The 12,048-nt window shown below is 37.9% G+C and overlaps 1 long non-coding RNA gene across 1 annotated transcript in view; it reads left to right on the forward strand.

The window, feature by feature from the left end:
* Positions 1-12,048, forward strand: part of LOC146401733 (uncharacterized) — a 279,104-nt gene that overhangs the window by 58,771 nt on the left and 208,285 nt on the right. The window lies entirely within an intron of this gene.

The following is a 12,048-nucleotide window of genomic DNA, read 5'->3' on the forward strand; positions in this document are numbered from 1 at the left end:
CTAATGCAGAAAATAGCAGTACAGGATTTCAGTATCTTATCTCAATGATGGATGGATCATTCAGACATAAATCAATAAGAAAATAGTGGATTTGAACAACATCATAGACCAAATGGATTGAACAGACATTTACAGAAAAATTTCATCCAACTATAGCACAATAAACATTTTTCTCAAGTAAACCCTGGAAATTATCCAGGTCAGATCATATGCTAAATTTCAAAGTAAAAAATATAATATTTTGAAATCATTTTAAGCATCTTTTCTGACCACTATAGTATGAAACTAGAAATCTATAGCAGAAGGAAATTTTCCATAAATATGTAGAAATTAAAAAACACACTCATAAACAACTAGTTGGCCAAAGAAAAGAACCATAATGAAATAACAATTAATCAAAAGGAAAATTAAATCATAAATGGAGACAAATGAAAAAGGAAGAAAGAAACATGACAAAATTAGCGGAAGGCAGGAAATAACCAAGATTACAGTAGAAAGAAATGACCATTCAGCAGAAAAAGAGTAGAAAAAAATTTTTAACAACTGAACTTTTTTTTGGCTTTTTAGGGCCATATCTGTGCCATATAGAGGTTCCCAGACCAGGGTTTGAATTAGAGCTACATGTGCTGGCCTGTGCCATAGCAACACAGGATCTGAACCATGTCTGCAACCTACACCACAGCTCACGGCAATGCCAGATCCTTAACCTACTGAGCGAGTCCAGGGATCAAACCTGCACCCTGATGGATACTAATCAGGTTCATTATCGCTGAGCCACAGGGGAAACTCTGAACTGATTTTTTGAAAAGATTAACAAAATTGGCAAATATTAACTGGACTTAGCAAGAAGAAAAGACTAAAGTAAATAAAATTATAAATGAAATAGTAGCTATTACAAATGATACCACAGAAATACAAAGGATCTTCATTATTACTATAAAAATTATATGCTAACATATTGGATGAACTACAAGACATGGAAAAATTCATGGATACATATGACCTACCAAGAATAAATCATAACTATCAAGAAAATCTGAACAGACAAATAATAACAGAAGAGATTAAATCAGCAATCACAAATTTTCAAAACTGGAAAAGCCTAGGACCAGATGACTCTACCAGTCAATTCTGTTAAATATTTAAAGAATTAATATCAATCCTCAAAATTTTCCAAAAGGTTGAAGAGGAGTAAACACTCCCAAACTTACATTATGAGGGCAGCATTATCCTGGTACCACAGCTAAACTTTGACACTGTAAGAAAAGAAAATCCCAGGCCAATATCCCCAATAAACATGGATGTAAAATTTTTCAAAAAAATTGTGTGAGTGAAATTTGCTAGGAGCATGAATAGAACTGAGGTGTTCTCACTACACATATAAAAAAGTTAGTTATGGGAGAATATATTAATAGCTTGAACATGGTAATCATTTCACAGTGTATATGGATATCAAAACATCATGTTTTACAACTTAATTATGTGGTTTTTAAAATTTCAGTTATACCTCAACAATACTGAAAACTGGGAAATATGACGAATCATGAAATAGGGAAAGTTAAAAAAAATCATTTAACGTCATTAACCATTAGGGAATTGTAAAATAAAACAAGAGTGAGTGAGATACCCACTACCCACCTATTACAATGCCTAAAATCCAAAACCAAATGCTTGAGAGGATGTGAAGCAACAGAAGCTCTCATTTTTTTCCTGCCCAGTGTATATAATAGTATACCACTTTGGAAAAGAGCTGGACATTTTCTCACCAAACTAAATATACTTTTAACATACCATTCTGCAATTATGCTCCTTGGTATTTTCCCAAATGGGTTGAAACTTATATCCATACAAAAACATGCACATGAGTGTTTATGGAAACTTTATTCATCATGGCCCAAACTTGAAGCTACCAAGATGTCCTTCAGTGGGTAGGTGCATTAATAAACTGGAGCATATCCACACAATGGAGTATTATTAATGCTAAAAAAGAAATGAGCTATCAAGCCATAAAAAGATATGGAAGAACCTGAAAGGCATATTAGTAAGTGAAATAAGCCAATCTGAAAACACTGTATACTATGCAATTCCAACTACATTACATTTTAGAAAAGGTAACACTATGGAGATAAAAATAACAGTAGTTTGGGGGAAAGAGAGAGGGTTTAATAGGTGATGTACAGGAAATTTTTAAGACAGTGAAACTATTCTGTATAATATGTGTTGATACATGACATTATACATATGTCCAAACTTATAGAATATACAACACCAAGAGTAAGCCCTAATGTAAACTATGCACTTTGCTGATAATAGTGTGTCAGTATTCTTCAATGATTGTAAAAAAAAGCATAGCACAAGACATTGGTGGAGCTGTGTCCCTGCATTTGTGCATGGATGTGTGTGTGTTGAGGGATTATATGCATAGGCATATTCTGCCAACTTTTGACGTGAACCTAAAACTGTTGTAAAAAATTGTCTATTAATTTAAAAACACAAATAAAAAACTTAGTTGGTAAATAGTGCTCAAGTTCATGGTAGGTAGTATTGCTAGAAGTCTGAACAGGTACAGAGGTAGTTCAAGCAGGCTTATAGTATTTTCTGGACCATATAAACCAAGTGTTACAGTTTTCAAGCAGGCTCAAGGAGTTGTAGAGCTTTCTCTTGTTCTAGACTTTATTCCAAACTGGAAATATTTTGCATTACTTGGTTCTTAAATTGGAAAGCCATGCATATATTACCTCCAACATATTAAGTAACACAGAGAACCATGCCTCTTTCTTAGGGTTAGATGCAATGGTATAAGATATCACTGCTTGTCTACATTGTACAAGGGTGTCTTAACCTGAACTATGTCTAGTCACTTATGATGGAGCATGATAATTGGAGAAAAAAGAATGTATACATGTATGTGTAACTGGGTCACCATGCTATACAGTAGGAAAAAATTGGGGAAATAACAATAAAAATAAAATTTCCACTGACAGCTCTCTGAATATTTTTGAGATTTCTTTTCCACTCTATGACATATATGTACGTCTTACCAAGGTATCTAGATTGGTTACTACTTTCTGCTTAGGAAGTCCAACTGACATATTAACAATATGATCAATTATCATGATGTTTTTTGGAATAGAGGAATGAAATTCCATATAGATTAGATTATAACATAAGACTTGGAACACTGATTTTCCCTGAAATAGGATGGTGAAGGAGTATTAGGCTATAGCTATTGAAAGAAAATTGCTTATGATGATCCTTGCTAATAAGCATAGAGAAAAAAATGCCAGATAATGGCTGTACACTAGGAATCATGACAATTAATTGTTTCTGGAACAGAAGCTGCAGTTAAGTCACCACTTGATTAATTGCTCTTTTCCAAGATCCATTTATCTTCTTTATAGGCAAAAAGATGATTTGAATAAGGATATGGAAGGAATCACCAGCTCTGTATCAAATCCATGATTGTATCACTAATCTTGGAATGTGTTCCAAGAATTTGGTGATGTTTCTAGTTTACTCTTTCGGTATGTAGAGATAGTTTTAGTGGCTTATATTAGGCCACTGATGCATTAGTAATTCATATGCTTGTATCAGAGGACCAACACAAAGATTCTTCCATAAAGTATGTTTGAACTCTGAATTCTAGAATTCCTGAAATAACCACATAGTGGGTTGAGAATCACTGGTCCCTCCCTGAGACAGCTCCAAGCAAAATTCCATCCACCATTTGATCTCCATCAGACTTTCTGACTAGTGGACCACAGAAGTATTTCAAATCTCCAGAATTAGTGTAAGTCCAGAGCTAGGGTCTGGTAATTCTCAAAGGGTCTGGTTATTTCTCCTTACGTAGTGTTTAATCATTTTGATGAATGATCATAGCTTTAAGGAAAGCTATGAAAAATATTTATAGTATACTTTTTTTTTTTTTTTTTTTTTTTTTTTGCCCTATACTAAGCTTCTTCTTCAAGGAGACCCAGTCTCCTTTTTATCCCTGTGGGCTTTGTATTTATAACTGACACCATTTTGGAAATTTGGTGAGATGCCATGAATCTCTACTGTTCTCATTTAAGTCACATTTGTGTTCACCAGACATAGAAATTTTCTACTCACACAAATCAAGTCAGATTTTAATTGTTTACTTATCTGTTTAAGCTCTAGAGATACCGTGGTTTATTATCCAGTACCAAAGTTGTCATTAGGTCATACTGTTGTAATTGCTGCTTCACTTCTGCTGCTTATTATAGAACCCCTATTCATTTTATGTCTGGCAATGATAAATGCTGGCACTTGACCCCTGCCACTGCAGTATCTCATCATCTCCAATGAATTTTTCCAAAGAAGACACACAGATGGCCAACAGATTTATAAAAATGTGCTCAACATTAGTAATTAGGGAAAAGCAAATCAAAACTAAAGTGAGCTATGGCCTTACATCTATTATAATAGTTATCATTAAAAGGATAAGAGGAAGGAAGAAGAGCAAGATGGTGGAGGAGTAAGAATTCGCACACTTCTCCCACAAACACATCAAAAAAACACATCTACATGTAAAACTACTCGCACAGAACATCAACTGAATGCTGGCAGAAGAACTTAAACCTCCAAAAAGGCCAGAAACTCTTGAGATAACTGAGTAGAACAAAAGAAAAAAAAGAGAAAAGGAATCAGGACAGGACTAGCATTCCCAAGAGGGAGCTGTGAAGGAGAAAAAGGAACCCACATCCTGGGAAGCCACCTAAATGATGAAAGATCGGCTGAGTTGGAGGGACCTCAAAGTTGCTGAGAAAAGTGCAACAGCTGGACTAAGAACAGCAAAGCAGAGTGAGAGCCGCACAGACCATCTGACCCTCCAGCCAGGGCCCCACAGCCTGAGATGCTCAGGCTCTAGAGGTCAGTCCTGGGGAGAGAACTGGAGATGGCAGGAGGGGCTAAGGAGCAGTGCACCACGGGTTAAGGAGGGAATGTCATGGCAGAGGGAACCTGGGAGAAAGTCTGGACCTGTAGGAGAAGCAAGGTGACATTGTTGGTGAGAGGAGAGAAGGAGGCGTGGGCTGCCATAGGAAACTCTCTGCTCCAGAGCATGTGCATGCCTGCAGGCTCAGAGGGCATGGCAGCTCTGGCTCTGTGGAGGCTATGAGCTTTGAGAAGCCTCTTGGTCATTTAGGGGAGATTAGGCTCTTCTTGTGCAGGCTACTGGTGGCCAGGCACCTATTGTGTGGGTTAAGGGCATCAGGGGGCCAAGTGCAATGTGATGCCTCTTGCACAATCTATAGGTGGCAGGGACAACTGCAGTGGTGGTCTCAGAGGCCAGAGGGAGGCCTAACCTTCCACCACTGGGGGCCTGTGGGCTCCACCAGTGACCCCAGTCACTTCAGGGTTGTTAAAAAAGAAAAAGAGATTGCACTGCAATCGAGCACCATATGCTGTTGCTCTCACTCCCCTAGGAACACAGCCACCCTGCAGCTGCCACTGCCAAACTCTCTGGGCAACACCCAGACACTTGATCACTGTCCCTTCCCAAGATCCTACAACTAGGAACAGCAGGTGCAGTACCTCCTGTATGGGCTAAGTGGGACAGGGTGCTTCTTGCATGGTCTGCAGGTGGCAGGGGCAAACCACCTCAGTTATCCCTGGTTCCAGAGGTGGGCGTGCCCCATTGCCATCACTGATATCTGAACAAAAACCACTTGCAGCCCCATTCATCTCAAGGGCACCACAGAGGAGGGCATTGTGACTGAACACCACGTGCTGGTGCTCTCGCATCCCCGGGAACACACCTGCCTGCTGCTGCCACTGCTAAACATTCTGGGCAGTACCTACATGCCTGATCTATGTCACTTCCCAGGATCCTACAACTAGGAGCACCGTGCACATCACCTCATATGTGGGCTAAGTAAGACTGGTTGATTCATGCATAGTCTACAGGTGGTGAGGACAAACCACCACAGTTATCACTGACTCTAGAGATGGTCATGCCCTGCTCCCAGTAGGGGTCCCTGAACAGGCACCACTGTGTCTCCAGTCACCTCAGAGTAGGGCATTGCAATCAAACACAAGCTGTTGTTGCTCTCACTCCCCTGGGAACTCACGCACCCTGCTGTTGCTACTTCCAAATGCTCTGGTCACCTTGAAGATCTGCCTAGAGCTTATTACCACTTCCCAGGGCCCTGCAACTAGGAGTAGCCTGTGCCACCTTCCTGCAGGTCCTTGCTGCTGTTGAGACTGCAATGAACAGTCACTGACTGCTGGCCCTACCCATTGCCACCTTCTCGCTGAAAACACACTGGGAATCCTGGGAACAATAGCCTGCTCACACCAAAGAAAGAGACAGAAAATATTCAAACTCCCACACCAAAAATAAATAGTAACCCCCCCAAAAAATACAAATGGGTATTCTTGCATAGAAGTAGCCTTACAAGACTACAGTATGGCTTCCCTAAACTCACAGAAAAAGAAAAACACAAGCAAGTTGAAGAAGCACAGAAACCATTCCCAGTCAAAGAAACAGGAGAATTCACCTAAAGCAGTCAACAATGAAACAGACTTCTGCAGTCTGACAGACTTTGAATTCAAAAGGGAGGTATTGAAAATACTGAAGGAATTAAGAGAGGATATTAACAGTAATGTAGATTCCCTCAGAAAGGAACTAGAAAATATAAGGAGGAGCCAAGACAAACTAGAAAATTCATTTGCAGAGATAAAAACTGAGCTTAAGGCAATAAAGAGCAAAATGAATAATACAGAGGAACAAATTAGTGACATGGAAGACAAAATAATGGAAACCACCCAATCAGGACAGCAGATAGAAAACCAAATGAGAAAACATGAAGGCAATATAAGAGACCTCTGGGATAATATAAAGCAGGCCAATCTATGCATAATGGGAATTCCAGAAGGAGAAGAAATGGGAATTCCAGAAGGAGAAGAAAAAGAAAAGGGGATTGAAAATATATTTGAAGAAATTATGGCTGAAAACTTTCCAAATCTAAAGCATACTGATATTAAGATACAGGAAGCACAGAAGGCTCTAAACATGTTGAACCGAAACAGGCCCACACCAAGACATATTATAATAAAAATGGCAAAAGTTAAAGAGAGCATTCTAAAGGCAGCAAGAGAAAAGCAAAGTGTCAATTATAAGGGAACCCCATAAAGCTATCAGATGATTTCAATACAGAAACACTACAGGCCAGAAGGGAGTGGAAATATATATTTAAAGTGCTGAAAGGAAAAAATCTGCAACCTAGAATACCCTATCCAGTAAGAATATCAATTAAAATAGAAGGGGAAATAATGAATTTCTTCAACAAACAAAAGCTAAAAGAGTACAGCAATACTAAACCCATCCTAAAAGTAATACTGAAAGGGTTTCTCTAAATTAAAAAAAAAAGAAAAAAAGAAATAGAAAAGAGAAAAGAAGAATTAGGATGGAGGAAACCACAATTGGAAAGCCATCACTTAAATAAGCCAGAATACAGATGTAAACATGAACATGTTAAAAAAAAAAAGACATCAAAATCATACAATGTGAGGAAGGAAAGTAAGAAAACATAGATTCCTTTTTTTATTTTAATGATGTCTCTGAGCCTATATGACTATCAGGCAAAAGCAAGCAGATACAGGATGGGCTTAACGTGCTTAAAAAACAGGGCAACAACAAATCAAAACTGAACATTACATTCACAAAAACTGAAAAGTACTCAAGCATAAAATACATGGGAAACCATCCAACCCAAAGAAGAAAGGAAGAAGAGAGAAACATAGAATCAACTGGAAAACAAGGTTTAAAAGGGCAATAAATACACTCCTATCAATAATCACCTTAAATGTCAATGGACTAAATGCACCAATCAAAAGACACAGAGTGGCAGATTGGATAAAAAAGCAAAAGCCTTCAATCTGCTGCCTACAAGAAACTCACTTTAGAGCATAGAACATGTATAGATTGAAAGTGAGGGAATGGGAAAAGATATTTCATGCCAATGGACAAGACAGGAAAGCGGAAGTTGCAATACTCATATCAGACAAAATAGATTTTAAAATGAAGGCCATTATACGGCAACAAGTTTGACAATCTGGAAGAAATGGACAATTTTCTAGAATCTTACAGCCTGCCAAAACTGAATCAAGCAGAAACAGACCAACTGAACAGACCAATCACTAGAAATGAAATTGAAGAGGTCATAAAATCACTCCCTACAAATAAAAGTCCAGGACCAGATGGCTTCACAGGTGAATTTTATCAAACATATAAAGAGGAATTGGTGCCCATCCTCCTTAAACTCTTTCAAAAGGTTGAAGAAGAAGGAATACTCCCAAAGACATTCTATGAGGCCACCATCACCCTCATTCCAAAACCAGACAGAGATACCACCAAAAAAGAAAACTATCGGCCAATATCCTTGATGAATATAGATGCAAAAATTCTCAACAAAATCTTAGCCAACCGAATCCAACAACATACCAGAAAAATTATACACCATGACCAGGTTGGGTTCATCCCAGGTTCACAAGGATGGTTCAACATATGCAAATCAATCAACATCATACACCACATTAACAAAGAAAAAGTCAAAAATGATATGATCATCTCAATAGACGCAGAAAAAGCATTTGACAAAGTCCAACATCCATTCATGATCAAGACCCTCGCCAAAGTGGGTATAGAGGGAACATTCCTGAATATAATCAAAGCCATTTATGATAAACCCACAGCAAATATAATCCTCAATGGGGAAAAACTGAAAGCCTTCTCACTCAAATCTGGAACAAGACAGGGATGCCCACTCTCACCACTGCTCTTCAACATCGTTTTGGAAGTCCTGGCCACAGCAATTAGACAAACAGAAGAAATAAAAGGCATCCATATAGGAAGAGAAGAGATCAAACAGTCACTGTATGCAGATGACATGATACTATACCTAGAAAACCCTAAGGACGCAACCCCAAAACTCCTTGAACTGATTCATAAATTCAGCAAAGTGGCAGGATATAAGATGAACATTCAGAAGTCAGTTGCATTTCTGTATACCAGCAATGAAACATTAGATAAGGAATACAAAAATACGATACCTTTTAAAATTGCACCTCACAAAATCAAATACCTCGGAATACACCTGACCAAGGAGGTAAAGGACCTATATGCCAAGAACGATAAAACTTTAATCAAAGAAATCAAAGAAGATGTAAAGAAATGGAAAGATATTCCATGTTCCTGGATTGGGAAAATCAATATTGTGAAAATGGCCATACTACCCAAAGCAATCTACAGATTCAATGCAATCCCTATCAAATGACCCATGACATTTTTCACAGAACTAGAACAAACCATCCAAACATTTATACGGAACCACAAAAGACCCAGAATCGCCAAAGCAATCCTGAGAAACAAAAACCAAGCAGGAGGCATAACTCTCCCAGACTTCAAGAAATACTACAAAGCCACAGTCATCAAAACAGTGTGGTACTGGTACCAAAACAGGCAGACAGACCAATGGAAGAGAATAGAGAATCCGGAAATAAACCCTGACACCTATGGTCAATTCATCTTTGACAAGGGAGGCAAGAACATAAAATGGGAAAAAGAAAGTCTATTCAGCAAGCATTGCTGGGAAACCTGGACAGCTGCATGCAAAGCAATGAAACTAGAACACACCCTCACACCATGCACCAAAATAAACTCCAAATGGCTGAAAGACTTCAATATACGACAGGACACCATCAAACTCCTAGAAGAAAACATAGGCAAAACACTCTCAGACATCAACATCATGAATATTTTCTCAGGTCAGTCTCCCAAAGCAATAGAAATTAGAGCAAAAATAAACCCATGGGACCTAATCAAACTGAAAAGCTTTGGCACAGCAAAGGAAACCAAAAAGAAAACAAAAAGACAACTTTCAGAATGGGAGAAAATAGTTTCAAATGATGCAACCAACAAGGGCTTAATCTCTAGAATATATAAACAACTTGTACAACCCAACAGCAAAAAAGCCAATCAATCAATGGAAAAATGGGCAAAAGACCTGAATGGACATTTCTCCAAAGAAGATATACAGATGGCCAACAAACACGTGAAAAAATGCTCAACATCACTGATTATAAAAGAAATGCAAATCAAAACTACCATGAGATACCACCTCACACCAGTCAGAATGGCCATCATTCATAAATCCACAAATAACAAGTGATGAGGGGATGTGGAGAAAAGGGAACCCTCCTGCATTGTTCGTGGGAATGTAAACTGGTACAGCCACTATGGAGAACAGTTTGGAGAGACCTTAGAAATCTATACATAGAACTTCCATATGACCCCGCAATCCCACTCTTGGGCATCTATCCGGACAAAGCTCTACTTAAAAGAGACACGTGCACCCGCATGTTTATTGCAGCCCTATTCACAATAGCCAGGACATGGAAACAACCCAAATATCCATCGACAGATGATTGGATTCGGAAGAAGTGGTATATATACACAATGGAATACTACTCAGCCATAAAAAAGGATGACATAATGCCATTTGCAGCAACATGGATGGAACTAGAGAATCTCATAATGAGTGAAATGAGCCAGAAAGACAGAGGCAAATACCATATGATATCACTTATAACTGTAATCTAATATCCAGCACAAATGAACATCTCAGAAAAGAAAATCATGGACTTGGAGAAGAGACTTGTGGCTGCCTGATGGGAGGGGTAGGGAGTGGGAGGGATCGGGAGCTTGGGCTTATCAGACACAACTTAGAATAGATTTACAAGGAGATCCTGCTGAATAGCATTGAGAACTATGTCTAGACACTCATGTTGCAACAGAAGAAAGGGTGGGGGAGAAAATGTAATTGTAATGTATACATGTAAGGATAACCTGACCCCCTTGCTGTACAGTGGGAAAATAAAAAAAAAATATTAAAATGAAGGCCATTAAGAAGGACAAAGAAGGACACTATTTAACGGTGAAAGGATCCATTTAAGAAGAGAATATTATAATTGTCTATATATATGCCCCTAATTAGGAGCACCCAGATACCTACAACAAATACTAATAGACATAAAAGGAGAAATCAATGGGAATACAATCATAGTAGGAGACTTTAACACCTCACTTACATCAATGGACTGATCCCCTAGACATAAAATCAATAAGCCAACAGATCCTAAAGGACACAATATAAAAGTTAGACTTAATTGACATTTTCAGAACATTACATCCAAAAAAATATCAGAATATACATTTTTTCAAGTGCACATGGAACATTCTCAAGAATTGATCACATACTAGGGCACAAAGCTAACCTCAAAAATTTAAGAACGTAGAAATTATTTCAAGTATCTTCTCTGACCACAATGGCATGAAACTAGAAATCAACCACAGAAAAAGAAATGAGAAAAAAATAACTACATGGAGACTAAACAACATGCTACTAAAAAACCAATAGGTCAATGAGGAAATCAAGAAGGAAATTTAAAAATACCTCAAGACAAATGATAATGAAGACACAACCACTCAAACTATTTGGGATGCTACAAAAGCAGTGCTTAGAGGGAAATTCATAGAAATATAGCCCTTCCTCAAAAAAGAAGAAAAATCTGAAATTGACAACATAAATCATCACCTAAATTAATTAGAAAAAAAGAACAAACAAAAACTAAAGTAAGCAGAAGGAAAGAATTCATAAAGATCAAAGAAGAAATCAATTAAATAGAGATTAAAAAATAGAAGAAATCAATAAAACCAACAGCTGGTTCTTTGAAAAAGTAAACAAAATTGATAGACCTCTGGCGAGGCTCACCAAGAAGAGGAGAGAAAAAACCCAAATAAACAAAATAAGAAATGAAAAGGGAGAAGCCACAACTGAAACTACATAAATACAAAAAACCATGAGAAATACTGTGAACAATTGCATGCCAACAACTTTGACAACCTAGAAGAAATGAACAACTTTCTAGAGTCTACAGCTGGCCAAAACTGAATCAAGAAGAAAGAGATCAACTGAACAGACTAATCACTAGAAATTAAATTGAATATGTCATAAAAGCACTCCCTAG

The sequence above is a fragment of the Sus scrofa genome, chromosome 7 (genome assembly GCF_054392235.1).
Source record: "Sus scrofa isolate SSC_HxYL_T2T_F1_AM1 chromosome 7, Sscrofa_HxYL_maternal_Yorkshire_Landrace_v2.0, whole genome shotgun sequence".
Classification (NCBI taxonomy): domain Eukaryota; kingdom Metazoa; phylum Chordata; class Mammalia; order Artiodactyla; family Suidae; genus Sus; species Sus scrofa.